Source organism: Anomaloglossus baeobatrachus, chromosome 6, assembly GCF_048569485.1.
Source record: "Anomaloglossus baeobatrachus isolate aAnoBae1 chromosome 6, aAnoBae1.hap1, whole genome shotgun sequence".
Taxonomy (NCBI): Eukaryota; Metazoa; Chordata; class Amphibia; order Anura; family Aromobatidae; genus Anomaloglossus; species Anomaloglossus baeobatrachus.
The window spans coordinates 12,552,744-12,558,743 of record NC_134358.1 but is presented as its reverse complement, the minus strand read 5'-3'; the positions used below and the strand labels follow the sequence as shown (position 1 = coordinate 12,558,743).

The 6,000-nt window shown below is 55.7% G+C and overlaps 1 protein-coding gene across 2 annotated transcripts in view; it reads left to right on the top strand.

The window, feature by feature from the left end:
* The first annotated feature begins 994 nt into the window (after window positions 1-994).
* Window positions 995-6,000, top strand: part of EPPK1 (epiplakin 1) — a 53,980-nt gene continuing 48,974 nt past the window's right edge. The window contains exon 1 of one of the 2 annotated variants that reach the window (XM_075352762.1): window positions 995-1,015. The gene's annotated coding sequence lies outside the window, so the exon portion shown is untranslated. The remainder of the gene's footprint in view (window positions 1,016-6,000) is intronic. The other variant, XM_075352763.1, reaches the window with a different exon arrangement.

Genomic DNA, 6,000 nt, shown 5'->3' with positions numbered 1-6,000 from the left:
TTGGGGGTTGTATATTGGGGGTGTATATCGGGGGGTGTATATTGGGGGTTGTATATTGGGGGTGTATATCGGGGGGTGTATATTGGGGGGGTGTATATTGGGGGTGTATATCGGGGGGTGTATATTGGGGGGGTGTATATTGGGGGTGTATATCGGGGGGTGTATTTTGGGGGTGTATATCGGGGGATGTATATTGGGGGGTGTATATTGGGGGGGTGTATATTGGGGGTGTATATTGGGGGGTGTATATTGGGGGGTGTATATTGGGGGTGTATATCGGGGGATGTATATTGGGGGTTGTATATTGGGGGGTGTATATTGGGGGTTGTATATTGGGGGTGTATATCGGGGGGTGTATATTGGGGGGTGTATATCGGGGGGTGTATATTGGGGGGTGTATATCGGGGGGTGTATATTGGGGGTTGTATATTGGGGGTGTATATTGGGGGTTGTATATTGGGGGTGTATATCGGGGGGTGTATATTGGGGGGTGTATATCGGGGGGTGTATATTGGGGGTTGTATATTGGGGGTGTATATTGGGGGGTGTATATTGGGGGGTGTATATCGGGGGTTGTATATTGGGGGTGTATATTGGGGGATGCAGGGGCAGATTCTCGTTGTGTAAGCTCTTGGCGCAGGTCACACACATTAACCCCTTCCTCTCCAGTGTCCCGGAGTGTTAACCCTTTGTGTCCCCGGCAGCAGCAGCTCCTCTCCGGGCAGTGCGGGGGGGGGGAGGGGGCAGAGTCACCTTATTTCTTGGCTTGTCCCTCTCCTGGTGATCGGGGTTAACCCCTTCCTGCCCGCCCTCCTGTGTGCGGAGTGTGGCCGCTCGTCCCCGGAGCTGACAGTCTATGAGGAGTCCGCGCAGAGCAGCGCCCCCTGCCGCCCGCCGCCGCAGCGACTCCGGGGCGTGTCTCACCTGGGGGCGGGGCCTGCGGAGCCGGGTATATAAGGTGCGGGGCCCGCGGAGACGAAGGACTCAGCGCAGAGGAGACGGGACCGGCGGACAGGTGAGCGGGGCTGAGATACACTGACTGCTGAGGGGCTGAGATACACTGCTGCAGCTGAGGGGCTGAGATACACTGCTGCAGCTCAGGGGCTGAGATACACTGTCTGCAGCTGAGGGGCTGAGATACACTGACTGCAGCTGAGGGGCTGAGATACACTGTCTGCAGCTGAGGGGCTGAGATTCACTGCTGCAGCTGAGGAGCTGAGATATACTGACTGCTGAGGGGCTGAGATACACTGACTGCAGCTGAGGGGCTGAGATACACTGACTGCAGCTGAGGGGCTGAGATATACTGTCTGCAGCTCAGGGGCTGAGATACACTGACTGCAGCTGAGGGGGTGAGATACACTGACTGCAGCTCAGGGGCTGAGATACACTGACTGCAGCTCAGGGGCTGAGATACACTGACTGCAGCTCAGGGGCTGAGATACACTGACTGCAGCTGAGGGGCTGAGATACACTGCAGAGCAGCTCAGGGGCTGAGATACACTGCAGAGCAGCTCAGGGGCTGAGATACACTGCAGAGCAGCTCAGGGGCTGAGATACACTGCAGAGCAGCTCAGGGGCTGAGATACACTGCAGAGCAGCTCAGGGGCTGAGATACACTGACTGCAGCTCAGGGGCTGAGATACACTGACTGCAGCTCAGGGGCTGAGATACACTGACTGCAGCTCAGGGGCTGAGATATACTGACTGCTGAGGGGCTGAGATACACTGACTGCAGCTCAGGGGCTGAGATATACTGACTGCAGCTGAGGGGCTGAGATATACTGTCTGCAGCTCAGGGGCTGAGATATACTGTCTGCAGCTCAGGGGCTGAGATACACTGACTGCAGCTGAGGGGCTGAGATACACTGACTGCAGCTCAGGGGCTGAGATACACTGACTGCAGCTCAGGGGCTGAGATACACTGACTGCAGCTCAGGGGCTGAGATACACTGCAGAGCAGCTCAGGGGCTGAGATACACTGACTGCAGCTCAGGGGCTGAGATACACTGACTGCAGCTCAGGGGCTGAGATATACTGACTGCAGCTCAGGGGCTGAGATACACTGACTGCAGAGCAGCTCAGGGGCTGAGATACACTGACTGCAGCTCAGGGGCTGAGATACACCACTATATAAAGTGAAAGCTGCACACCAAATCCAGAGAAATATGAATGAGTATAACTGCTTTATACATAAGGAATGGAAAATACAATTAGCCGTATGGAAATGTGACATTGCAGAACTGCTGAGGATTCTTCCTATATCGCCAGGTCCCTGGTTCCCATACACCGCAGGTTTCAGCTGCACAGAGAGGTAACGTTTTGTTAGGGAGCCCATAAATAAGAGATTACCGTGACGTGGTTATCGGGCAGTAATGAATTGATCAATACATCAGCTAAATATCTCTTTTTTCCAATAATCCTCAGCAGTCATGCAATGTCACATTTCCATTTTTCTTGTGGCTAGTTGTATTTTCCATTCCTTATGTATTATAAAGCAGTTATACTCATCCATATTTCTCTGAATTTGGTGTGCAGCTTTCACTTCATATAGATTGTGTATATTTTGGCTAGCACCCTGTTCACATTTACAATGGTGTTCCAGCAGTCTTTTTGATTGAGATACACCATTGACTGCACTCGCTGCTGCTGGGCCTCTCTGGTGGGTTCACTGTTGTCACTAGTCAGTTCCCCTTGGTCTTGCTCTTGCCTCTCGTCAGTTCCCCTTGGTCTTGCTCTTGCCTCTCGTCAGTTCCCCTTGGTCTTGCTCTTGCCTCTCGTCAGTTCCCCTTGGTCTTGCTCTTGCCTCTCGTCAGTTCCCCTTGGTCTTGCTCTTGCCTCTCGTCAGTTCCCGTTGGTCTTGCTCTTGCCTCTCGTCAGTTCCCCTTGGTCTTGCTCTTGCCTCTCGTCAGTTCCCGTTGGTCTTGCTCTTGCCTCTCGTCAGTTCCCGTTGGTCTTGCTCTTGCCTCTCGTCAGTTCCCGTTGGTCTTGCTCTTGCCTCTCGTCAGTTCCCGTTGGTCTTGCTCTTGCCTCTCGTCAGTTCCCCTTGGTCTTGCTCTTGCCTCTCGTCAGTTCCCCTTGGTCTTGCTCTTGCCTCTCGTCAGTTCCCGTTGGTCTTGCTCTTGCCTCTCGTCAGTTCCCCTTGGTCTTGCTCTTGCCTCTCGTCAGTTCCCCTTGGTCTTGCTCTTGCCTCTCGTCAGTTCCCCTTGGTCTTGCTCTTGTCTCTCGTCAGTTCCCGTTGGTCTTGCTCTTGCCTCTCGTCAGTTCCCCTTGGTCTTGCTCTTGCCTCTCGTCAGTTCCCCTTGGTCTTGCTCTTGCCTCTCGTCAGTTCCCCTTGGTCTTGCTCTTGCCTCTCGTCAGTTCCCCTTGGTCTTGCTCTTGCCTCTCGTCAGTTCCCCTTGGTCTTGCTCTTGCCTCTCGTCAGTTCCCCTTGGTCTTGCTCTTGTCTCTCGTCAGTTCCCCTTGGTCTTGCTCTTGCCTCTCGTCAGTTCCCCTTGGTCTTGCTCTTGCCTCTCGTCAGTTCCCCTTGGTCTTGCTCTTGCCTCTCGTCAGTTCCCGTTGGTCTTGCTCTTGCCTCTCGTCAGTTCCCCTTGGTCTTGCTCTTGCCTCTCGTCAGTCCCCCTTGGTCTTGCTCTTGCCTCTCGTCAGTCCCCCTTGGTCTTGCTCTTGCCTCTCGTCAGTTCCCCTTAGTCTTGCTCTTGCCTCTCGTCAGTTCCCCTTGGTCTTGCTCTTGCCTCTCGTCAGTTCCCCTTGGTCTTGCTCTTGCCTCTCGTCAGTTCCCCTTGGTCTTGCTCTTGTCTCTCGTCAGTTCCCCTTGGTCTTGCTCTTGTCTCTCGTCAGTTCCCCTTGGTCTTGCTCTTGTCTCTCGTCAGTTCCCCTTGGTCTTGCTCTTGCCTCTCGTCAGTTCCCCTTGGTCTTGCTCTTGCCTCTCGTCAGTTCCCCTTGGTCTTGCTCTTGCCTCTCGTCAGTCCCCCTTGGTCTTGCTCTTGCCTCTCGTCAGTTCCCCTTGGTCTTGCTCTTGCCTCTCGTCAGTTCCCCTTGGTCTTGCTCTTGCCTCTCGTCAGTTCCCCTTGGTCTTGCTCTTGCCTCTCGTCAGTTCCCGTTGGTCTTGCTCTTGCCTCTCGTCAGTTCCCGTTGGTCTTGCTCTTGCCTCTCGTCAGTTCCCGTTGGTCTTGCTCTTGCCTCTCGTCAGTTCCCGTTGGTCTTGCTCTTGCCTCTCGTCAGTTCCCGTTGGTCTTGCTCTTGCCTCTCGTCAGTTCCCCTTGGTCTTGCTCTTGCCTCTCGTCAGTTCCCCTTGGTCTTGCTCTTGCCTCTCGTCAGTTCCCGTTGGTCTTGCTCTTGCCTCTCGTCAGTTCCCCTTGGTCTTGCTCTTGCCTCTCGTCAGTTCCCCTTGGTCTTGCTCTTGCCTCTCGTCAGTTCCCCTTGGTCTTGCTCTTGCCTCTCGTCAGTTCCCCTTGGTCTTGCTCTTGCCTCTCGTCAGTTCCCCTTGGTCTTGCTCTTGCCTCTCGTCAGTTCCCCTTGGTCTTGCTATTGTTGTCTCTGGTTGGTTCCCTTTGGCCTTGCTATTGTTGTCTCTGGTTGGTTCCCTTTGGCCTTGCTGTTGTCGTCTCTCATTGATTCACTTTGGTTTTGCTGTTGTCCACCGCTATCTGTCTTGTCACATGCTTTTTCAATATTATTCCCGTTGGTCATGCTGTTGTCTCTTTTTGGTTCACTTTGGTCTTGCTGTTGTCCTGTCTTGTCACCCGCTCTTTCAATATTAGTTCCCTTTAGTCTTTTTGTTACCTTTTTGTTAGTTCCCCCCCCTTCCTCCAACCTGCGCTCTGTCGTGGTCCCCCCCACCCTGCTCTTTGTGCCACTGTCCCCCCTCTATCTCGCTCGTTGTCTCCCCCTCCCTCTGTGTCGCTCGTTGTCTCCCCCTCCCTCTGTGTCGCTCGTTGTCTCCCCCTCCCTCTGTGTCGCTCGTTGTCTCCCCTTCGCCCTGTGTCGCCCGTTGTCTCCCCCCGCTCTGTCTCGCTTGTTGCCCCCCCCGCTGTCTGTGTCACATGTTGTCTCTTCCTTGCTCTCTGAGTCGCTCGTTGTCCTCCCCCCGCTCTGTGTCGCTCGTTGTCTTCTCCCCCCCGCTCTATCTCGCATGCTGTCTCCCCTTCGCTCTCTTGTGTCGCCCATCGTTGTCTCCCCCTCGCTCTGTCTTGCTCGTTGTCTTCCCCCCACTCTGTCTCGCTTGTTGTCTCCCCCTCGCTTTCTGTGTCACATGTTGTCTCCCCCTCGCTCTGTCTTGCTCGTTGTCCCCCTCACTCTGTGTTGCCCGTTGTTGTCCCCCCGCCAGCTCTGTCTCGCTCGTTGTCCCCCTCGCTCTGTCTTGCTCGTTGTCCCCCTCACTCTCTGTGTTGCCCGTTGTCGTCCCCCCGCCAGCTCTGTCTCGCTCGTTGTCCCCCTCACTCTCTGTGTCGCCCGTTGTCGTCCCCCCGCCAGCTCTGTCTCGCTCGTTGTCCCCCTCGCTCTGTCTTGCTCGTTGTCCCCCTCACTCTCTGTGTCGCCCGTTGTCGTCCCCCCGCCAGCTCTGTCTCGCTCGTTGTCCCCCTCGCTCTGTCTTGCTCGTTGTCCCCCTCACTCTCTGTGTCGCCCGTTGTCGTCCCCCCGCCAGCTCTGTCTCGCTCGTTGTCCCCCTCGCTCTGTCTTGCTCGTTGTCCCCCTCACTCTGTGTCGCCCGGTGTCGTCCCCCCGCCAGCTCTGTCTTGCTCTTTGTTCCCCTCGCTCTGTCTTGCTCGTTGTCCCCCTCACTCTCTGTGTTGCCCGTTGTCGTCCCCCCGCCAGCTCTGTCTCGCTCGTTGTCCCCCTCACTGTCTGTGTCGCCCGTTGTCGTCCCCCCGCCAGCTCTGTCTCGCTCGTTGTCCCCCTCGCTCTGTCTTGCTCGTTGTCCCCCTCACTCTCTGTGTCGCCCGTTGTCGTCCCCCCGCCAGCTCTGTCTCGCTCGTTGTCCCCCTCGCTCTGTCTTGC